Source organism: Macaca mulatta, chromosome 7 (genome assembly GCF_049350105.2).
Source record: "Macaca mulatta isolate MMU2019108-1 chromosome 7, T2T-MMU8v2.0, whole genome shotgun sequence".
In the NCBI taxonomy this organism is placed as follows: domain Eukaryota; kingdom Metazoa; phylum Chordata; class Mammalia; order Primates; family Cercopithecidae; genus Macaca; species Macaca mulatta.
In genome coordinates this window covers 30,088,931-30,113,580 of record NC_133412.1, presented here as the reverse complement: position 1 = coordinate 30,113,580, position 24,650 = coordinate 30,088,931, and the positions used below count along the sequence as shown (strand labels likewise).

General features: G+C 45.9%; 1 long non-coding RNA gene across 1 annotated transcript; it reads left to right on the top strand.

Moving 5' to 3' along the window:
• The first annotated feature begins 12,017 nt into the window (after positions 1–12,017).
• LOC114679406 (uncharacterized) lies at positions 12,018–18,039 on the top strand. Its single transcript, XR_003731249.2, has 3 exons — positions 12,018–12,496; positions 12,682–12,770; positions 16,044–18,039. It is a non-coding gene; the product is annotated as an uncharacterized LOC114679406 (long non-coding RNA).
• The last annotated feature ends 6,611 nt before the right edge of the window (positions 18,040–24,650 follow it).

Sequence of the window (24,650 nt, the reverse complement as noted above, 5' to 3'; positions counted from 1 at the left end):
GGATAAATTCCTGGACACATACACCCTTCCAAGACTAAACCAAGAAGAAGTTGAATCCCTGAATAGACCAAAAACAAGTTCTGAAATTGAAGCAGTAATTAATAGCCTACCAAGCAAAAAAAAAAAAAAAAAAAAAAAGCCCAGGACCAGACGGATTCAGAGGTACAAAGCCTAGTTCTACCAGAGGTACAAAGAGGAGCTGGTACCACTCCTTCTGAAACTATTCCAATCAATAGAAAAAGAGGGAATCCTCTCTAGCTCATTTTAAGAGGCCAGCATCATCCTGATACCAAAACCTGGCAGAGACACAACAAAAAAAGAACATTTCAGGCCAATATCCCTGATAAATATCAATGGGAAAATCCTCAATAAAATACTGGCAAACCGAATCCAGCAGCACATCAAAAAGCTTATCCACCACGATCAAGTTGGCTTCATCCCTAGGATGCAAGGTTGGTTCAACATACCCAAATCAATAAACATAATGCATCACATAAACAGAACCAATGACAAAAACCACACGATTATCTCAATAGATGCAGAAAAGGCCTTCAATAAAATTCAATACCGCTTTATGCTAAAAACTCTCAAAAAACTAGGTATTGATGGAATGTGTCTCAAAATAATAAGAGCTATTTATGACAAACCCACAGCCAATATTATACTGAATGGGCAAAAACTGGAAGCATTCCCTCTGAAAACCAGCACAAGACAAGGATGCCCTCTCTCACCACTCCTATTCAACATAGTATTGGAAGTTCTGGCCAGGGCAATCAGGCAAGAGAAAGAAATAAAGTGTATTCAATTAGGAAGAGAAGAAGTCAAATTGTCTCTGTTTGCAGATGACATGATTGTATATTTAGAAAACCCCAACATCTCAGCCTAAAATCTCCTTCAGCTGATAAGGAACTTCAGCAAAGTCTAAGAATACAAAATCAATGTGCAAAAATCACAGGCATTTCTATACACCAATAATAGACAGAGAGCCAAATAATGAGTGAACTCCCATTCACAATTGCTACAAAGAGAATAAAATACTTAGGAATACAACTTACAAGGAATGTGAAGGACCTCTTCAAGGAGAACTATAAACCACTGCTCAAGGAAATAAGAGAGGACACAAACAAATGGAAAAACATTCCATGCTCATAGATAGGAAGAATCAATGTCGTGAAAATGGCCATACTGCCCAAAGTAATGTATAGATTCAATGCTATCCCCATCAAGCTACCATTGACTTTCTTCACAGAATTAGAAAAAAAATAAATTTCATATGGAACCAAAAAAGAGCCCATATAGCCAAAACAATCCTAAGAAAAAAGAAAAAAGCTGGAGGCATCCTGCTACCTGACTTCTAACTATACTACAAGGCTACAGTAACCAAAACAGCATGGTACTGGTATCAAAACAGATATATAGACCAATGGAACAGAACAGAGATCCTCAGAAATAACGCCACATGTCTACAACCATCTGATCGCTGACAAACTTGACACACACAAGCAATGGGGAAAAGATTCCCTATTTAATAAATGATGCTGGGAAAACTGTCTAGCCATATACAGAAAACTGAAACTGGACCCCTTCCTTACACCTTATACAAAAACTAACTCAAGTTGGATTAAAGACTTAAATGTAAGACCTAAAACCATAAAAACCCTAGAAGAAAACCTAGGCAATACCATTCAGGACATAGGCATGGGCAAAGACTTCATTACTAAAACACCAAAACCAATGGCAACAAAAGTCAAAACTGACAAATGGGATCTAATTAAACTAAAGAGCTTCTGCACAGCAAAAGAAACTATCAGCAGAGTGGACAGGCAACCTACAGAATGGGAGAAAATGTTTGCAATCTATCCATCTGACAAAGGGCTAATATCTAGAATCTACAAGAAACTTAAACAAATTTGCAAGAAAAAAACAAATAACCCCATCAAAAAATGGGCAAAGGATATGAACAGACACTTCTCAAAAGAAGACATTTGTGCAGTCAACAAACATATCAAAGAAAGCTCATCATCACTGGTCATTAGAGAAATGCAAATCAAAACCACAATGAGACCATCTCATGCCAGTTAGAATGGTGATAATTAAAAAGTCAGGAAACAACAGATACTGGAGAGGATGTGGAGAAATAGGAACACTTTTTCATGGTGGTTGTTGTTGTTGTTGTTTTTGAGATGGAGTTTCACTCTTGTTGCCCAGGCTGGAGTATAATGGTGCAATCTCCGCTCACTGCAACCTCCACCTCCTGGGTTCAAGTGATTCTCCTGCCTCAGCTTTCCTGAGTAGCTGGGATTACAGGCATGCACCAACATGCCTGGCTAATTTTGAATTTTTAGTAGAGACGGGCTTTCTCCTTGTTGGTCAGGCTGGTCTCGAACTCCCAACCTCAGCCTGCCTCGGCCTCCCAAAGTGCCAGGATTACAGGCATGAGCCACCGTGTCCCGGGAGGAATGCTTTTACACTGTTGGTGGGAGTGTAAATTAGTTCAACCATTGTGGAAGACAGTGTGGTGGTACCTCAAGGATCTAGAACCAGAAATACCATTTGACCCAGCAATTCCATTACTGGATACATACCCAAAGGATTATAAATCATTCTATTATAAAGACACATGCACACATATGTTTATTGCAGCAGTATTCACAATAGCAAAGACTTGGAACCAACCCAAATGCCCATCAATGATAGACTGAATAAAGAAAATGTGGCACATATACACCATGGAATACTATGTGGCCATAAAAAAGGATGAATTCATGTCCTTGGCAGGAACATGGATGAAGCTGGAAACCATCATTCTCAGTAAACTAACACTGGAACAGAAAACCAAATACTGCATGTTCTCACTCATAAGTGGGAGTTGAACAATGAGAACACATGGACACAGGGAGGGGAACATCACACAGCAGGGCCTGTCAGGGGGTAGGAGACTAGGGGAGGGATACCATTAGGAGAAATACCTAATGTAGATGATGCGTTGATGGGTGCAGCAAACCACCATGGCACGTGTATACCTATGTAACAAACCTACACATTCTGCACATGTATCCCAGAACTTAAAATATAATTTAAAAAAAGAAAGAAAGAAAATCTTAAAACCTTTGATGATTGTAACATACAGCAAATTTCAGATTTTTTAAGGTGTTACAATTTTACCTAATATTTTCAATGAAAAATATAATTCAGTGAATAAACCAAGAGTTTAAAAAAAAAAAAAAAGGCTTCAAGGGCTTCTATTGTATTTGGACTACAACACCAATGTTTTTATCATGGCCCACATGATGCCATCTTGTCCAGCCTCTGCCAACTCTCCATTCCTGTCTTGTGCCACTGTAGCCCTCAACTACTATGCTTTAACCATCGAATTAACAGACATGTTTATTGATTTTGAGCAAATATATTTCAACTTTGCTGGAATCAGCAGAAGGAGGGTGGTATACTGTCTACATCCAAAAGAAATGATTATCCTAATACCTTCCATCTCTGTCCTTTTATTTAAATCTAACATTTATATTCCTTTATTTTTGCCTCATAGATAAAATAGGAAACTGGCAGATACCATTTTTCTTTTCTGACAATTGGAAAACTGAAATATGCAGAGAGATCATAATGCATAAAATGGCCATGTCTACCTCAACTTAAGTGTGAATTAAGCATTAATGGAATATCAGGTACAATTCATCCTACAGAGTTATATTAAGTCAGCATCAAATATATGCCCCATTTTGCAAAAACTCTTAAGAACCTAGAATGTTACATCTCTTAAATTCATTTTTAAACCATGCTTTAAATGTCTGTGTCATCCTCTAATATCCCTGAAAATTGTGATATTATTCCCATTCAGGGTTATCTCCACTGAGAAAAATTTTATTTGCATTGTCATTATGGCAAAGAAGGTCTTGAAACACATAAACCACCTGGGTCAATAATAAACTATCACTAGTTTTTCCTAGTGTCAAATGTCTAATTAGGAATCTTTAACAATTCAAAACAAAAATAGAAATTCAGAAAATCAAGTGGAATATGTTTACCAATATGGGTCAAGATTTATTTTTGCATGGATGCTAAAATTACTTTGTAAAAGAGAATTTTCATTGTACTTTCTCATTTGCTAGTAACCACAGACTTTCCTAAAACTTGGGAGAACTAAATTACCCAGACATGCAGAAAATACTGATGACTTACAACCATTTCAGTTCAACCAAAATAGTACTAAACTGATTTCCTATTGCTTTGGGGGAAAAGTATATACCCAAATAAATTCATGCCCAAAATATTTTATAAAATAGAAGTACTCTGGTTTGAATGGGGGTAAAAATCCAGAGCTCCACCTGCTGAGCCATCTCCTCACACCAGGTTTTCTAAGAAAAATCTAAGGCTTATAAGATTCACTCTTTATAATCCCTAAAAGTTGCTGGAATTTTACTTTGGATCCTGTTTAAAATGACAGATTTTATAACACAAGTTTAAGAAGCATCAGATGTTTAATTTTGTTTTTGACTTACAGTATTAGTTCTATTTCTATTACTATTTCAATGTGACTATCTTTCTCTCTATCTCCTTATACTATTTACTCTGCTTTTAATCTGCTTCCAGGCACTACAACTGCAGTGACAATGAGTTTCGGATTCCTAAAACACAAAGGAGAAAGAATGCATATTTGAAAGGATAGATTCAGTATTTTTACATATTCAATATTGTTTTTAGGAGGATGACTTTGTTTTTAATCAAATGAGCCATATGACACTACCCACTGTAATATACGACTAGACACTGCACTTGGTAAAGACAATAAAAGTCAATGGTTTGAGGCCAAACTCCCTGGTACTGAAATAAGAACAACAATAACAGAAAAAGGCATGTGAACACAGCTTCCTACAGCTTTCTACAGATTTGGGGATTTCACTATTTTATATCAATAAATCTAAAATGGAAGAGGGTATATCACAACAGAAAAAATAATGTTATAAGTTTCAAAGGAACATAGAAATAGATAAATCAAATTCAAGCACAAGAGAAAACCTTGCCAGGCGCGGTGGCTCACGCCTGTAATCTCAGCACTTTAGGAGGCCAAGGCAGGCAGATCACAAGGTCAGGAGTTTGAGAACAGGCTGGCCAACATGGTGAAACCCCTTCTCTACCAAAAGTACAAAAATAAACTTAGCTGGGCATGGTGGTGCATGCCTGTAATCCCAGCCATTTAGGAGGCTGAGGCAGGAGAATCACTAGAACCTGGGAGGCGGAGGTTGCAGTGAGCCAAGATCATGCCATTACACTCCAGCCTGGGCAACAGAGCGAGACTCCATCTCAAAAAAAAGGAAAAGAAAGAAAACCTTAATTGCATGCCTTGTGGACAAGATCATTTAGAGCACCCTCTCCACTAAGCACTTCCATTCTTTTCAGTGGATACATAACAGTCTTCATCACCTTTACCCCCACCTGGATGCAGACCTGCCTTAGTGAGCAGCCTGGGTCAGTCTGGGTCAGCAGACGTTTTGTGTAGCATAGATCTAAAGAGCATTGCTCAGCCCAATTACACCCAATACCTTCTCTATTAAGAGAAATTTTCTTATGTCTCCTTTGCTATCCTAAAGTAAAATTCATTGATAATATAACCCTCTGATGCACATACTTTATAAGGCTCTAACAGAGATGTAAGGAAGAAATAAAAAGCAATTTATATTTTAAGAATATATACTTGAAAATGTAAATGCTCAGTCAGACGTGATGTCTTAGTCCTTTTGTACTGCTATATTGGAAAACAGAGACTGGGTAATTTTTAAAGAACAGAAATTTATTTTGCTCATAGTCCTGGAGACTGGGAATTCCAAGAGCATGGCACTGGCATCTAGTAAGAGCCTTCTTACTGCATCATCTCCTGGCAAAAGGCAGAAGGGCAAGAGCAGGAGCAAGGGGTGGGGGGGACAAACGTAATTTTATAACAAACTTATTCTCATGATAACAACATTAATCCATTTATGAGGGCAGAGCCCTTGTTACCTAACACTTTCCATTAGACCTTCCCTACAACGCTGTTGCATTGGGAATTAAGTTTCCAACACATGAACTTTAGGGAACATATTCAAACCACAGTGGCTCACGCCTATAAACCCAGCGCTTTGTGAAGCCAAGGTGGGAGGATCACTTGAGGCTAGGAGTTCAAAACCAGCTGGGCAACATAGGGAGACTTTGTCTCTACAGACAAAAATTTAAAAATTAGCTGGGCATGGTGGTGTATGCCTGTAGTCTCAGCTATGTGGGAGGTTGTGGTGGGAGGATGACTTGAGCCCAGTCTTTGAGGCTACAGTAAGCTGTGATCATGCCACTGCAGTACAGCCTGGGTGACAGAGTGAAACCCTAGCCCTACAATTTTTTTTTTTTTTTAATGGAGTCTCACTCTGTCTCTCAGGCTGGAGTGCAGTGGCGTGATCTCAGATCACGGCAATCTCTGCCTTCCGGGTTCAAGTGATTCTCCTACCTCTGCCTCCCGAGTAACTGGGATTACAGGCATATGCCACCACACCAAGCTAATTTTTGCATTTTTAGTAGAGATAGGGTTTCACCACGTTGGCCTGGCTAGTCTTGAACCCCTGACCTCAGGTGATCCACCTGCCTCGGCCTCCCAAAGTGCTGAGATTACAGGTGCGAGCCACCAGGCCTGACCTAAGTTTTTTTAAAGCACAAAACTATATTAAAATACCTAATGAAGCAAAGAGGAAATATATTCTTTTGATTGAGTTATTAATAATATAAACACACTCCTTCCAGGATTTTCAGAATTTAGAATCTACTTTCAAAGTTTGTAGGGGTTGTATCACTTAGAAACATATTCAACTTCAAGTAACACATTGAAAAAAGACCTAGATAAATAGAAGCCTGCGTCTCTCTCATGAAAAAAATCCAGAGATATACACCAAGGGCTGAAATGATGGCTCCATAGTCATCAGGAATGAGGCTCTTTCTATGTTTCTGCAGGGCCATCTTTAGCACATAGCTTTTACCCTGAAAATCATCTCTTACTTGTAAGATGGTCACTGAGGCTCCAGTCATCAAACCCATGATCCAGATATCAGGATGAAGAAAGGGGCAAGGACCAACTCACACATTCTAGCTGATTCGTACTCCTTTAAAGTACTTTTCTGGAATTCTCACAATACACCTGCTTACCTCTCATGGGCCACAACATCTTTCTGCAAGACAGACTAGGAGATAACAGTTGCATATCTGGGCACATGGCTACATCCAACAATACAGGAGTTTTGTTAATATGGAAGAACAGGAATATGGATGTTGACTTGGCAGTTCATTTGCTCATTACTTAGAAATTACAGATTCTGGCTGGGCACGGTGGCTCAAGCCTGTAATCCCAGCACTTTGGGAGGCCAAGACGGGCGGATCACAAGGTCAGGAGATCGAGACCATCCTGGCTAACACGGTGAAACCCCGTCTCTACTAAAAAATACAAAAAAACTAGCCAGGCGAGGTGGCGGGCGCCTGTAGTCCCAGTTACTCGGGAGGCTGAGGCAGGAGAATGGCGTAAACCCGGGAGGCGGAGCTTGCAGTGAGCTGAGATCCGGCCACTGCACTCCAGCCTGGGCGACAGACCGAGACTCCGTCTCAAAAAAAAAAAAAAGAAAGAAAAAATGAGAGAGTAAGAAAGAGCAGAAGAGTGGAAGAGCAGAGCATGAAAGAGAGGGGGAGCTATCCAAGGACAGTCTCTGCTGTCTGTGGCTCCCACCTCCTGCCACTCCCTGTTACTTAGGAAGTAGTTCCAGCCAATTTCTTGCCCTTTTCCCGTTATTTTTTCTATCTGGGCCTTTCCACTGCTAACCAAAAAGGAAAAGGAAAATTTGATTTCCACCAAAAATCAAAACTATGTGATTTTACTAGGATATTTAGTCTATCCAGATAAATATATCTCTTCTCAGTAGTAATGAGTATATTACATTAAGTGGTATTTATTTTGTGCTGGCAAACACAAAGTATAACTCAGAGTTTCTACTCTCTCTGTAACCAGCAACATCCCGCAAGTTAAGTCTGTTTTTCTCGGATGGAGAAATATTCTCAGAATAAAATGGCTTATCATTCCAGTGTTTTACATTTAAATTGTCTGAAGCTTCTTTTCCTTTTTTCAGCTATTGAATGTTCAGCATCTGCAGATTCTAGTTCCAGAGTTAGATCAGCCTGGAGAGCTTCTAATTTCTTGAACTCTCAGTTCTGACCTGATTCCTGCCCCCAGGGAAATATAATGTAGCTTCTGGAATCTTTCTAAACCACACAAGGACTGTTGTGGAAGGACATTTCAGTCATCAGAGTTTATGACTCAGAGCTTTTGATCATCTAAGTTCCAGTATCTGTTTTTAAACTGTCTCTTGCTCAGAGTTTAGGTCTTCAAGTTTCTCCCTATTTTACATTATAGAAACTAAATCAAAGGATTAATAAGACAAACAATGCTTGCAAATATAAAGTGTTATTGCAATGTTAGATTATGATAACAGGGTATTTTAAGGATGACAAGAATAAATATAAGGGGAGAGAAGGATCCATGAATTTGGGGCAGTCATTTAGGAATTAACCTAATGTTTATTGTCTACTATATGCCAAGCAATTTCACATACATTCTCGCATTCAATCTTTTACTCTATGGCATAGACATTATCTCCATTTTAAAAGAGAAAACTGCAGTTCTGAAGGGCTAAATCCCTTGCCCAAGAGTCCCACTGCTAGCGGGTGCTATAGGATTTGAACTTAGGTTCTTTGACTCCCGGTTCAAAATTCTTTTCACTGCATAACTTTTGCTGAAAAGACTAGCACAGTCCCTAGTTAGAAATTTGCTATCCATTATCTATGACCCACTTCTAGGGTTTACTAAAATAAATAGTTCCATTCTACTACAACCTTGAAAGTGTCTCAAAAAATGAAATTGAGAGGCTCCCCCCTTCTTAGAATGGTCTCACTTAAGCACGAACCAAGAAAGGTAGAATTTGTAGAGATGTGTAACGGCTCCCAGGATCCTTTACAAACAGGAATAAACCCCTGCCTAATGCAGACTACTCAATGCTCCCTCCTTTTGGACTAAATGGGGCTCTTTTACCGAGGAAGCGCTAATATGGCATCAGTCTATTAATGGGAAAAGCATTTACTTTAGATTAAGAAGAGTGTAAAGCAGTAGGGAGGGGGGCTTTATGGCTGGCTATTAGGGATGTTAATTAAATATTTATAATGTCTAAATTAGCATAGTGAAAGCTCAATTCATCAATTTGTTCTGGTCTGTTTGTGAGGGGAAAAAAATAACTCCAAATGCCCCTGAAGAAAGACACTACGTGGGTCAATAAGAAGATGACTGAACAATTTATTATGATTGTGGTAAACTTTTTATTTGATTTTATTTAAAGGTACTTGTTGCAGCACCTCACCTTAAAGACCATTTACCACAGTCAATATACTGGAGGGCCATGCATTATTCATTGTTATCCAATGAAAATTTTTCTAAGGTGCTTCAATGCTGAATGCCTGATTGATTAATTGATTGCTTGATAGTTACTTCCAAAAAGTAAGGACTAGATTTAATGTTTAGAACCAGGCGCTGGAAGCTAGAAGCTCTGAGTTCTTCCTCTATTGCTAACTAGCCTGCTGAAGGACTTAGATTTCCAAGCCTCGAAATGATATCTTCCTAATATAGCTGTTTTCAGGCTTCCTGGTTAATAATTAAGAGGACTAGTTGGATCTTCCACTGAAAACTGCTAGGTGTGTGGCTGCTTCTCCTCAGATTAGTGCGGAAAAGCCAAGCATATTAATACCTAAATGCCCACAGCATGTGGGTATTACATACATGCTTAATGAATGTACTTTATGAATTCCATTAGTTACAATTACTTTTACCTCATTTTATTATAGGAATGTCTCAAAAGGGAAAAGCCAACTGTCTAACTTATTTTCAACTGTAAATGAGACTGGCTGCAATGGAGACTTCATCACGAACACATAAATGGAGTTGTCTGTAGCTAGCAGAGTCTCATCACCATTCACACACATTTGGGTAAACACAGTTACGGGAAAACGTCGGGAATATTTTACAGACTCTCTCCACACTGGCCCAGCAGTTTCACGGTCATATTTAATAAATGCACTCCTTTCCCCAAAACTAAAAATTTAAAAGTAAAACTTTCTGAGGACTTTTCGTTTGTTTTGGCTATCATGAACGTTTTTCTATCTTGTAGGTATTTTGTCTGCTATTCCTATGAAGAAAGGAGAACAAAAAAAATTTTTGAACCCTCTTTATAGAGGCGCATCTAAGTTCCCTCTCTTACTTTCCCCCTTTGGACAATCTGGCCTTCTCTAGAGGGAGGGCTGGCGTGAAAGGGTTAAAGGTTCTTTGGTCAAAATAGCCCAACAGAAGGAGCTGGGCCCAGAGCTGAAATCTAAGTGCTAATGACCGCTGCCCTTCACCCCGCTGCTGTCCACCGGCCGGACCTGCGGCCGGGTGGGGCCCCGGACTGGGAGAGGGCACAATGTTCTGCATTTAACATTTGAACTTCTCCTATCCGAGGCAGCAGGCCGTTTTGTCCTGGGGTCGCTGACCCTGGCTCCCCCATCAGCTGCCCTGAAACCTTAATTGAATGACAGATGGTCATTTTCGGGGGCGCCAGAAGCTGCGGGCGGCCAGCGGCACGGGGGCTGCGGCCCCAGGCCCCGGCAGTCCTGCCCGGGCTCTACCAGCAAGGGGCGGGCGGCAGAGGTAGCAGGCGCCATGCGGAGCTGGCCCGGCCCGCGGGCGCGACGGGGTCTGCGGACGTCGGGCTAACGCCCGGCAAGAGCACCTGGAGGAAACCCCGGCCTAAGAGGCCGCGCGGGCGATCACTGGGTCCTAGCGTCCCTGCCAATTCCCAGACCGAGGGCCAGACGCAGACTAGGCCAGAGCTAGGCCACCCAGGAGCCAGGCCCGGCCTCCGGCCCTGGAAGGCGGCAGAAAAGGGACAAAACCTCTGTCTTTCTAGGCCGAAAGCATGAGTTCCAGCATCCCGGGTCCCCACGCGTCGTGGTCTGGGGCCAAGACCGCTCACAGTCGGCGCCCAAGCCCAAGACACCCATCCTGGACCTGGGCCTCCAGCCAGGACCCGCGCGCAGGTCGGGAAAAGGCCAGATTCCGCGTGCTGCCTACCCTACGTGCCCAGCAGCGCCTTCTCGCCAGTGCCATGCCCGGCCGGAACCCACGTGGGCCTCCACGTCCCGGCGGGCCGCCAGGTGGGCCCTGGCTACTGGCCACCCCGCCACCACCCGGCTGCCCGGAGCTTTCTGAGCTCTGGGGTAAAAGATGGGCGCCCCAAAAGGCCCCCGGAGGCACCGCAGCCCAACCGTTCTGCCTCAGCCGCCTGCCGGCGCCCTAGTGTCCTATTTCTTTAAAATAAAAGCTGCGAGCCCTACAATTACTGGGATTACAGTGAGCGGGTATTGATCCGCAGCCGGCATTGTAGGATCAAGCAGGCGGGCGGAGGCAGACATCGCCGCCCCAACCCCCAGCCGCCGACGCCTTCGCCTCGTCCGGCAAAGTGAAAAAAAAAAAAAAAATCTAAATGTTTGATTTCAAACGCACCATCAACACCTGCTGCAAAAGAACGACCCCCCCCCACCCCCAACACACACACACACACCCTCCCGTCCACACCTCCTCCCCTCTCCGCCCGTGGGCCTCCCAGGCCCTAGCGAACTACGCCACCACCTTCAGTCTTTTATTTTCTTTTTTTTTTTCTTTTTTCTTTTTTTTTTTTTTAATTACTGAGGGAAAATGTACACATAAGCAAAAAAAAAAAAAAAAATAAGCCGCCCCTGCAGGCGCGAGCGGGGGTGGCGAGGAGGCAGACGAAGGCGGTAATGCAACCCTAATGCATAGATAGCTGACATCAACTTCCGTCAGGCAGCTCCTGGAGATCGAACCTTTCGATTGTAACTGGGACAATTTGCATAGTGATTCCCTTTCAGAGCTTTCCCGGGTCCATAACAAGCCCAGGCAGCTATTCAAATGCAAGTTGCATCCCCAAATGCGAGGCTGGCCTGACCAAAAAGAGCCACTCGGCGCCCGGGAGAGGCGAGACTCGCGCTCGGGTTCTCAATCCTTCTCTTTTCTCCTTTCTTTTTCCCTTTCTCCTCTCCGGTTCCTGATTTAGCTGGGAGCTGTTTATTTATGGCTGCAAATGTGTGTGTGCAAGAGAGAGAGGGAATTGATCTTTGCCTGGACTTAAAGATGGAGCCGAAGGAGCTGGAGGGAATTTGGGCTTGTGCGTCTGGCCCAGACCCTGCGCGCCTAGAGGGGCCATTGGGCGCCGAGCCTGACGTCTATCCTCCCCGCACCTCTCACCCCGCGACCTTGCGGGAATCCGCGGGCCCGGATGCTGCCCGTCTGACCCTCCTGCCCCAGGCCCCGGCTGCAGAGAAAGTCTTCGGGCAGGAGGCCATCCTGTCTCTGTCTTTAAAATGAGCACAATAAAAGGTATCACCTGCGAAGTGTGCGGATTACTTTTTTTTCCTGTGCACGGGGCGTGTTGTGGGGGTGCGGGGTGACTTATAGGTTCGGGGGGAGGGAGGAATTAGGGGGCTTGAAATTCAGTTCCCTGTTTCTCTATTTATTTCTCATTTGAAATTATGCAGATTGACTCTCCTTTCCTTCCCTCCTAGGGGGCAAATCCTCGAACGCGAACCTGATCTCATGTCACAGAAGCAACTTGCCATGAAATCCGCTAATGCGCCGCGACTCGCCCACCAGGGTAAGCCAGTCTCACAGGCGTATGAAGGAGCGGGGGCGTTGGGGTGGGGGGGAGAAGTAGGGGGCGGTAGACCGGAGCAAGGGCTCCGGGGGCCTGGCCACGCTGGTCCACCGCCGCGCTTGTGGCCATGCAGACAGGGTGGAAGCCAGGGGCGGAGGGCAGTGGCCGCGTCACGGCCCCGGGAGCCGAACGGGGGCGCCTCCTCCCAGCCTGCCAGTCTCGCCACGGCAGCTAACAGTTCCTCCCCGCGAGTTTAAAGTAACAAATGAGAGGGGGGCCCCCCGAGCAGGGTGTAAATAACACGGGCGTGCCCGAGCTAGTGGCCACTACGCGAGCACGCGTCTGCGGTTTGTGCGTTTCTCCTGCCAGGCAGCGTGCGGCCGCCAAACTGCACCTGCGTTTGTTAGCCTTGTAGAAATGGAGCTCGCCGGATTCCCTCACCCGGAGAAATCCCCAAACTGAAACTTAACTACACTTTCCTGGGCTGGTTCATGGTTTCATAATCTCCCAGGTTTGCTGGCTGTCTCGCCAAATCCAAGCTAAACCTGCTATAAACACAGGCCACTGACTTTGCAGCACTGACCGATAACTCGGTGGCAAAATCAGCTCCTCTGGTCAGAGGGCATTAAAGCAGCGGCTGAATTCGTGTTTGTTTTTTTGAAGTGGTCAGAAAAATGTAGTCTTCTTAAACCTACAAAAACAGCCAAACACATTTTCAAATGTGCTTTATTTGTATCGGTTCGATTGCTGGAAGCTGTCTGGCGGTGAGCTTTTCCGTTGCGTGTGGTTTATGCAGAGCACCCGGAATGTTTTTCTCATCTTTTACGTCTTGGTATCTTTTAAAAATGTAGAATGTGTCTCTGTTTCACAGTATGTTCCTTAACAACCAGATATGTAAGAAAACGTTTGGGATTGAGTGGTGAGAAAAGCAAACTGGAAAGTGCAAATAAACCCAATCCAAATTGAAAACAAATTAAACATGAAATGATTATGAAAGAAGATGGGGGAATTAACTTGTCTGGAAAAATCGAGTTTAGGGTCTGATCTTTACAGATTTAATGACAACACAGAACAAATTCAAAGGAATTAACTCTATTCTTTTGCCCTCTTAGGCATCTGGGTCAGATGCACATTTTGAGGCATTTCAAAGGACAAATCAGCTTTGGGACACTTGCATACTTTTTTGGTAAACTGCAACCAGTTACGTGACCTTTAATCCTGGTGGAAAACAATTTAAAATGTATTCCCGGCTTTAGGAAACAAAAGAAAAATTTTAAACCCTGGCAGTTAAATTATTACTGGTCTCTACAGGGTTAATTTGATGTAAATCATCTACTCTCCTGAGGCAGAAGGTGGAGGCCTGGCATTCTGGAAGGGTCAGTCAAGTGGTGACAAAACTCTCTACCTTGGGGTTTTGAGGGGTATTGGGTGGCTCTGAACCTGGCTTTGGGTTTGTTACATCTCTCGCTCTCTTAAAACAGTAACTCAAGATGTAAGTAAAAGTGTTTTCATTTTTTATTGATCCCGCTAACATCTTTCATTATCCAGCATGTAGCCACAGCAAATTATTGCTCATTTGATACTGAGAATTCTATTGACCATCGCTTTCGTTGGAGAAAGAATTCTAACTACTCGGCTGCTCTGTCATCAGTCAGAGCTAAGGCTGAGGACTTTCCACGACTAAAACCAAAATAAATTGAGCCTTCTGCCTCCAGAAATTGATAGAGATGTGTTCATTACATTGGGCCACATGAACATGCATAGAAATCTGCTTTTTACTCTCCCAGCCTTGCCCCTACTCAGGCAATAGGTCAGCCCCTTTGGAACAGAACTGTCTATTTGAAGGACTGGGCATTCGTTTGCTTTTCCTGTATCCCTTCTGGCAACTTCTTTCCAGCTCTGGCCAGGTTGGGGCAATGAAATTAAGCAATGGGAGACTCCTCCTCAGTCCTGTGGTCAAAGCCACCTCGACTTGCTTAAGCTTACAGAAATCATTAAAATCTAAAAAAAAAAAAAAAAAAAAACACCTCCTAAAATGTCCAGATAAGTGACTTTACGTTCTGGATATAATTTCCTAAATTAAACTGCTCCACCCCCATCAAGACCCCACATAATCAGAGAGCTAAGTTGGGAAGTGAAGGTTAAGCTCTGAGATATGCGCCTGTTCTCTCTGGAAATGGGCGTCCAGCGGGAATGACAGGCCTGGGCGACTCGTGCACTCACACTAGCCCAAGCGAAAAGGAAGTCTGGGCCTAGAGAAGGCCTGACCTTTGACCCTTGGCCCGACAGCTCCGGGGCGCTAGAGTCTGCAGAGGGAGGCGGATTGGGAGACAAGGCTAGAGAGGGCCCCGCAGGGCAATAGGAAAGGCTGGGTTTCTTCCCCGGGAAGCTAGTGGAGGAATCTACCTTGACACAGAAAGGAGCTGGAGCTGCCCCACAGCAGGAGCCACCCGACGCCCGACCCTCGGGCTGCCTTCATCATCCCAGAGGCAGCCAGGGCAGGCCTGTCTGTTGGAACCCACGCTCCCTTGCCGCCTCCCTTCCAGCATCTGGGGAAAAGGCTCCCTGACTCAAGTGCGTTCTGGCCCTGCACGACAAGGGCGAAGAGAGACAAAAGTCGAACCCAACAGCAGGCGGCGGCTGAGCTGGCGGGTCTTGGGCCACTGCTAGTCCAGCGTTGGCGTGCAGCGGGGCCTGTCACATTTACAAGTAACAAGGGACCACGTCCGCTTCTCCTTAAGCCCTGGACCCCAAGAGGAGGCCAGGACGACCTTGCAGGAGCCATGCCCCCTGGGGATTCTATGGAGGAGATGGTTTGGTTGGGTTTCATTTGCACCAATACCAGGAGATGAACCCTCTCGGTTTGGTTTCAGAACAAATGGAGGACCAATTAACGCCTGTACAAATTAGTCCCTGGCGTGTGCAACCCGCCGAACAACACCAGTTCCAAATCCGAAGGCTCATTTAGGGGCTCTCAGGGACCCGGCTTGGTAGTTATTTTTCCAGTGGTGCTGTTAAGTGTGAGTGAAGGTATTTGCACTCTCGCGGGCCTCGCTCCGAGACCCCTGGCGCAATGGGGAGCCACTTTGTTCCGGAGGAAGGCAGCGGATGAATGGGAGCCCTGGCTGCGCACGCTGTACCGTAATCTGAGAGCAGCAGCAGCAGCATCTGAAAGACGCGGGTAGTCTGATCCGGCCTGGGGAGGGGAAGGGGAGTGTAAAATGAGATACACACTGGATTTTTTTAGTTTTTCCTTTTTTGTTTTTAACGTAGATAAATAACCCCATCGTCCGTGTAATTAGCCCGTTCCCAATGAAGTCATTTTCCTCGAATGCACTCTCTGCTTGCCACACTGGAGGAATCCAGCCCACAGAGGTTTCGGAAACCCAGTTTGAGTGATTCCAGCCTAGACTGAAACCCTGCGAACCTCCCAGGAAAGAGAGCCCGGCCCGGGCCAAGCAGTCGGACACACACACACACACACACACACACACACACACACCCCGACGGTGTAGCTCTTCACAGGATGGAAGGCTGGATGCGGATCTGGGAGGCTGTGGCTAAGCGAACCAGGAAGACTGTGAGGGAAACCAATACAGCAGTGTCATCTTGAAAGTTATTTGGAAGAACAGGACCTGGAGTCTGGGTTTGAATCAAAAAATTATGAGCAAGGGACAGATTACCCAGTATTTCTTTGGAGCCAGACAGAACTGAGACCTGCCCAGCTGAACCAGCTTGGTTTGGATTAGGAAATTATTCTCAGACACAGTAGCACACACATCCTCTGACAGCGAGCTCACTCCTGGGCAGTGGGCTTCTGGCTCTGCCACTGCTCTCCACAACCACCCTACAGGCCTCCTCCAGGTTTTGCCAGGCAAATGAAACGAGCGGAACTCGATAGTAAATTATTTTGTTCAGCTTTCTCTCTTTTTATGAAAATAAAAGGCAACACTTTGTCATTTTTAATCACATAAGCAGACAATAAATCTAATTTTGATATTGATTATTTTCCAGAATCCGGTGATTTTTTGTAGTGGCTGTTGTGTTTCCTTTCTGAAGAACGGCTGTTTTCTTGTAGACAGTGTGGCAATGGGGCTGCCTCTATGCAGGCTGGTGCTTATCTGAAACACGTTGTGGACTTTGAAGCCAGATAGCTGACAAGGGATTCTTCCTGAGTGGCAGGAAGTTTGGATTTTGTCTGAGACAGTGATTTGAATGGGCCGCCCCGGTGCCCTAGACTAGATGTAAGGCTTTGACAGTGCTTTTAGGGGTTACAGCATTTGAGATTGACAGGTTTAAGTTTTTCTCAAAATAAAATCAAATAAATAAAAATAAAAACAACCCCCAAATCTTGCTGATGTCAGGGGCCCAGATGGCACCATGGGAATATTACTTAGCAAGAGGAATGCATCCTCCACGGATGTCAGAAACGTACCAGGCTCAGGAAAGGGGCAGGACCCTGCACGGGGTAAGGACTGAAGCCTAGCTGAGAAACATTAGGAAAGGCCAGTTACTGGGAAAAGGTCCCAGGAGCTTAGGTACCGCCTCTGCATCCTGAGGCTTACCTGGCGCTCTCCTTTCTTTCTCCTTTTTTTCAGGAACAGGATTAGTTTGTTGTGTCAAATGGACTGGCACCTTTCATATGAAAGTCTGGAGGTGCAGAGACCTGCACGAGGCTCCCCTGTGGAGAAGGAGGGAGGGGATGAGAGAAGAAAGCTAGGGAGAAGGAAAGAATAAGATAGGGGTGGAGAAAAAGAAAGAAAAAAGGAGGGAGAGGGGAAAGAGAGAAGAAAATAAGAAAGGAGTGGTAGAGAAGGAAGAAAGGAATGGAGGGAGGGAACCAAGGAGAGAGAAAGGAAAGCAGGTAGGAAAAGGAAGAGAGAGAAAGGAAGACTGGAGGGAGAGAAGGAAGAAAAACAGATCTTAAAAAACCTAATAAAAAAACACAAAATTACCAGGTCTTTTCTAGGAAATTGTAATTGCCCTGGTGGACCACCTGGGCCTTTGCGTGCAGTACCAGACGGCCTCTCCTCCCTTCTGAGGCACAGAACAAATGACAGCCCGGGCGTAAATTAAAAGCCCCTCAACTTCCCACACCAATCCGAAAGACTGAACTCAGGGCACCCCGGACCATACCGCCAGGCCGGGACACCACCGGCTACCCTAGCATTGCCGCACCGCCCCCATCCCACCGCGGCCAGGGTTCGCCCCACTCCCTCACCCAGCTTCGCCTCCAAGGACCCAGGACCCTAGCTCGGGGGAGGGGACCTGGCGGCTCTACCCCCAGCAGTGGGGGATGGGACCTCGGGCCTGAGATTGACCCTCGGGGTCGACCTTTCCCGCGGTCCTCCGGATTTAGCCTTTCTCTCCCCCACCCCCTCCGTTTCTCCTCCTCCCTTTCAGTGGCCCTCAACTAGGGGAAAACGGAGAGTGGGTCGATATTTGGGGCCAGCGGGTAAGTGGGGGCGGCGCCTGTGCGGAATTACAGGAGAACTGGGCCCAGACCTGAGCGCTCACTCTCCTCTAGCCCGGGAACAGCTAGCCTGGAATGTCCTGCGCTTGCTGGGAGCCTTATGCCAAGGCCCAATTAAATCCTGGGCCTGGTAAAGAACCCACGGAGGCACGGGGGACGGGGGAGGAGGGTGAGCGCCTTTTCCGGTTTTCCTACAGTGTTTAGAACGGTTTCTCTTCATATAAAGCCTTCCCTCTCCTGCTCAGGCACCAGGCACCGTTTGCATTTGGGGGATCCCGAAAGCCTTGGCCAGATGGGCAGGAGGCCACAGTGCAGAGTCCGACCTGGGACCCCAACGAGGCCACAGCATTTGAGCAGGTGCCAAGAGAACCCGTGAAGAAAACGAACCCAAATCCTAGACCGCTGGTCACCACTAACCAGGCTTTCTGTCCCCGCCTGGACAGCAGGGACCAACCCTGTCCCTACCCCATTCCACCAACTTCCCAAAGCTTCTGCGACCAGCGCCCCAGAGGGCTCTTCCGGCGGGGACGGAGGAAGAGGGGCGGCAAGCCGGAGGCTGCATAGGCAAGCGGAGCGCCCCCCGCCCCCCAGCTCCCCGTGGCTTGGGGTTTTCGCGGTCTCCCCAGCTGGAGCCGGGGCCGCCAGGAGCCGAGAGCGTTAGGTTCAAATGCATCAAGGCTCTGAAGTCATTTATCCGGTTTCATAAATAATTTTCGTATTACACTTAAGCCCGATTCCTGCCCCCTTCCCGTTTTTATTGCGGGGTTTCAGCGGCTAAAAAGTTTCTAAGTCGGGTAGGCCGTTGTTTTCCTTTTTCCATCATTAACATCATTAATATAAGCTATCAATAACCCTGTCGTTGGGAGCCGAGTTTCACGGTATTGATCCACGCAGCTATTCATCTCTGCCATGCAAGACACGGAATAATTTTCGCATTACAGTAGCTTGGATTTGCTTTTAATTCATATTTAAAGCTGCAACCGGCTCAGTGGAGCGCTCTGCGAAAGACTAGAGGCGCCTAATTAATAATAAGTTAGAAACGAAGGAAGGCACCAGCGAATAAATAATTAATACAGACATCTATGTCTCTTTGAATATTGCTCCTTTAAAAATTTAGACTTACCAGGACCATACTATAAGTCTGCAATTTATATTGTGGGGATGATTTAAGAAAGCTATATTTTTTTCCTTGAAATACAATACTAAATTATTCACAGTGTTTTGCAAACCTAAGTTCCTTCATTAGCCAGCCCTTCCGGTCTGTTCCTTCCAGGTGGAAAACACCAATTTTTAAAAATAATCAAAATCAGAATCATAAACTTTCAACAATAACTGCCAGCTGAGATTAGCTGCAGGTGGCAGCTACGTGAGAGCAGAGTGTGGGGTCTCCTGCCCTAGGGAGGTGCTGGTGGCTGTCACACAGCGGAGATTGTTAGGGAAGGAAAACAAAAGCATAAGTCATTGGCCAGTGACTTTGGGCATTCGCTGGTGCTGGAAGGGACGAAGTTTGAGGTAAACTCGAGGTCTTCAAATGGCCCAAGAGAAAGGAGGATGGCATTTTGAATGTCCCAGATTCCACTCATGGCTGAAAAAAAATAAAATGAAAGAAAGAAAAAGAAAAAAAAAATCGGGAGTTTTAGAGAAGGGCTGTTGACAGCCAGCCAGGATTGGATTCCAGACTAGCCAGGGGCTGCCAGTAGACTAAAGGTGAATAACAAAATTCGAGGGGGTAGGAGTGACTGAAAATCGGAGGAGGTTTTTGTGTGAGGATTTGTTTGCAATGTTGTTAGCAATATTGATTTTTTTTGTTACTCAGATTAATGTATGTTAAACAGGAAAATACAGGCATTAGTCAAATACATTATAATCATCTATTGTTGAGAGCAAAGTTTCTCAGGTGGGTGATGGAGACCAGGGACTGTGAGGCAGTTCTGGGGGCGCATAAACATCCCAGGCTCAATTTGGGGCAACCAGAGCCCCAAATGTGGAAAGGAAGACGCAGTTTTACCTCCAGCACACTCCCCCTCGCCCCCTTTTAGAATTACAGCCTCTTATTTAACCAAGGCACTACCCGAGTGCATCAGCCTCCAACCTTGTCCTCCCTGCTGAGCTAAATGATTACCAGAATTAAGGAGTGGAGATGTTCTTGGCCACTCGGGTGGCCCAAACTTCCACAGTCCCACCTCCAGGTCTCTTGGCCCTGGTAAGCATCCTTCCAACCCTGTGGAGCCTCGATTCAGGGCTGGGGGGCTCCTGCAGCCCAGTCGTGGTGGCCTGAGGACCAGGCATGGCGCACAACCAGACTGTCTATACATACACAGGCGTCCACACCTGTTAGGCCTGAAAAAGACACCGGGTGAGGAGGGAGGCGCAGGAGCAGCTGTTCAGAAGCACCTGGAGAACCTCCTAGCTGCAACCCCTGGACCTTAGAAGCTAACCTGGCCCAGAGAAGCATGCATCAGCGAGTGCAGTCACCACAAAACAGTCAGCTGGGAAGCCCCCCACGAATTCTCCCCCACAACGTCCTCCCTCCCGCCCTTAGACCCAATTCCCCCGAGCCCCACAAACGGGTTTTAGGGACCAAGGCTATACTCTCAGCTTTTCCTCTCAACCCCCGTCCTGCACCCTGGGTCACTGCATTTACCGGGAGAGACTCAGGCAGACCCCGCCCGCAGGTAAAGGTATTTTCCAAGCTCCACAGAAGCTGAAGAGCTCGCATAGGATCCCCTCGGGTCTTGGGCTGGTTCAGGAAGGGGTAGGAGAGTGAGGGTCCAGGGAAAAGACAACTGGGCGCTTGGCGACTCCCTAATTCTACGCCCAGATGGCTCTTAGTCCAAAAGGCAGGGGCGCTCGCCCAGAGTCCTGGGTGTCCGACAATCAGAAGCCGGTTCTCGTGCCAGCCACGGGGGTAAAGAACTGGGGGATGAGGAGACCGAGACTCGGAAGGCCGACAGGGCCGGAAGGGCAAGAAAACAAGGTAAAGTGTGGAAAAGTATGAAGGGGAAGGAGGACTGAAGAGGGAGGCAAAGAGGAGGTTAGGCCTGGAGAAAGCAAGAGCCCCGACCCGGCCTAGCAGGCCCCGGAGGGAGTCTAAGGCAAGGGGTTGGGAGCCCGGAACACCGGCGTTTCATTTTTAAATCTTCCAGGTGTCTGCGGGTCAAATAAAGACAAGGGCAGTAACGATTATTCTGTTAAATCTGCGGTACTTGACTGAGCAAACACTAATTGATTAGACACCAAAATGATTTGTTTAAAGAGTTTTCCTTCCCAAGTGCAGCTGCTGCTCTTGGGCCGGGGCCGGCATTACCCGGCATTAGCTAAGTGGACGGCAAGTTCGGCCGCCCAGTCCTCAGTCGCCGTAGGGTGGGGTGGCTGATCCAAGTCCCGTGGATCTGAGGCTCCCGGATGGCCAGCGACCCTCGGCTTCCGCCCTTCCCTGGAGCCAGCTCCAGGACTAGAGAATGCTGCGCCTGAAGATCGTCCTGGGCCGACTTTGCCCTCCGTCCCCCCGTTTTCGGGTCGCTTGGAACGACATCAGTCAGTGCAAGAGTTCTCTCGTCCTTCCCCTTGTCCTCTGCAGCCCCTAAACTTGGCACTCTCTACCCTAGCGCGTGGCTAATGGAACTCAGAGCCCCAGCGGGGAAGGCACCAGAAGAGGAGCATTAACCGCCACCCCAAATCCGGACAATTCAACGCCCTCGTGGCCTGAGCTGGTGTCCTTGGTAGACTATTTCAATTATATGAAGTTATGACCAAGAAAGAAAACCTACTGAACTGTTGGCTGGACGAGGCCAGCTCCTCCGGAACTGGGCTGGCCCTGGCCAGCGCGGGGTCCTGCTGCGGGAGAACACCCCAGGAGCCTGGAACCCCTCCCTCAGCCCTACGGCGTCAGTATACCCTTTCTCCCTTCAGCGCTCTTGGCTTGAAGCCGTGAAAAAGCCCTCGCTGAAGTAGGCGACCGCCAAAACGGATTCCAACCCAGAAGAAGCCGCCTCTAGTTTACCGGAGGACCCAGGAGAGCAAGCGTTTTTTTCCCTCAGCGCAGGAAGTAAGCAGAGATACGAGCGGAGTGGTCTGGTGTCCTTGGACGGCCGCCCAGGCAGCCCTCGGCAGCTTCCAGAACCTGGCAAGTCGGTTGCGGATAGCATGAGCTGACAGCCCTTTGCCAGAACATGTTCTCTTTGGGATATGGAAGGGCAAGAAGTAGATAAAACAGAGTAAAGTGCAAAAAAAAAAAACCCAATTTAAAATATTTTCTTGGACAAAAACTATAACTTGAGAAAGAAAAATGGTACCGAACGTATGAATAAAATAAGCTAAACAGAGTATCAAACATTGAAGCAAGGGGCCAGCATAATTAGCTACCACTTCCGTGGTCCCCAGAGAGTGAAGACATTGAGTGATTTTTAAAAATGGTTTTCAATAGTGAATCACCAGGCCACCCCATTCTGAATTTCTTGGTGTTCTACTCTAAGCCTACAGCAATTTTCTGAATAAAATTTCTGTAGAAGTGGAACAGGAGAGCTTGCCAGGAAGCACCCAGGACCAAATCCTTCACTTTCCAGTTATCTAGTGCTCTACTGTAGCCAGACACCAAAGAAATGGTTCCTTCCCAAGAGTTTAAAGTTAGACTAGCTACAGGCATCAGAAATGCTAGTGAGCATGTCCTGGGGTTCTAGCCAAGGAGTCAGCCTCCCCCTGGATCCCTGGGTAGAAGAATTTGCCCTGACACCCAGGATCTCGCTCTTTGTGGGTCCAAAAAATGGGAAGTAGACATTTCATGGTTTGGAGGAGCTAGAAACATTTCTTTGGAATGGTCCTGAGAACTGGGACTGGGCCATATGTTACATCTCTACTACTCACAAAAATAATTAAAGCATTAATTCTGAAACCGATGGAAGGTTTTCAGAGAAGCTCATGTGGCCAGCATTTGGAGGAATGGTTTTATTCTCTTCGCACTTTTTCTTTGCTGAACCTGGTAGCTCTAGCCTACCCAGCATAAGAAGGATTGCCCCTGTCCATCCCATATCCCAGGTTCTCCTCCTGACGTTTACAAAATAAACATCCTCAATTCCTTGTTTTCACGCTGAAAATATTGTCAGCAACAAGCATCCAGTCATAGTCTTATTTCCTTTTTTCTTACATATATACATGTATGTAATTTTCTGCTAGTGGTTGACACTATTTTTTCTTTAAATTTCCTGCAGCTACTCAAAATCTAAGCAGCTAAAAACAAGTTCTCCCCCTCAATCACACACATTGACCTACACCTACCAAGTTTCCAGGGACTCCTCTGTGGGCTCTAATTCCTTCAATCCCCGTGGTGTACCTAATGGGTGCCAGGCTTTGTTCTGGTCACTGGAAGGGGGAAAGAAGGAAGGGACAAAATGACAAAAAGAAGTCCCAGCCTTCCAGCAGTTAACAATCTCTCTGGTGCCCCTCCTCCCTCCATACATACAAACTCACCTTAACTAGGCCTAAGAAGAGCATTCTTCCTACCCATCACATTCTTGGTAAGAAGAAAACTTTTGAGAGGTCAAATAAGAATACAGTAATGTGTTGTTTCTGACTGAGAAACCACTGTAACTCAGTCAATTAGGGAAGAACAATGGTTAGATAAACGGTGTGAATAGCCAAGAAAGATTAGGGAGATGTGCAAACCAAAGCAAACCCTGCACATACAATTTTTTTAATGTTTTAGAAAAAAATCAAAAATTACTGAGCAAGCCCAACACATATGGTGCTTCTTCAGGTCTTTTCCTTGGCTCCTTCTTTAGGGACCAACACAGAGCCAGCCCCCCTTTCATAAATGCCCTTGGGGGAGGGGGAAAGTTGAGCCCACCTGATGCCAGCCTTCTTCAGGTGGACTCCAGAGGCTCAGCTGAGTGCCTCATGTAAAGGAGGGTTTCCAAGATCAAGTTCCTAATTAGCTACACAAAGAGAAAACCATGAACAATTTGTGCACTTGGTGGTATTTACTTCTTTCTTTCTTTTAACAAACTGCCTTTTGGGAAGAGAGTTGTCATAAGGGCAAATCAATCATTTCAGTGGGATTAAAATATTGGGGGGCGGGGGACAACTGTTTAGGTGAAAGACTGCCTGCTACTTTAACCCATTGTTTGGTCTCTTATGCTGTGGGAAATGAGAATAGAAACAATTAAAAACCAAAGATGCAGCTTTCCACCAGCATAATGTAATCTACTAGGCAGGAAATATATGTTTTGTGCTTGTGTGTACGCATGTATGAATAGGTAGATATAGATACAAGTTTAAAGAGTTAATTGTGTTTTCTGAGTTTCTTTACATCGGTGTATTTTACCCAAAATACACCTTCTGTGGGAGTTCCTAAATTCCAAAATGTTCTTTATGCAAGTAGACATGAAATCCATTGAGATGAATTATTTGCA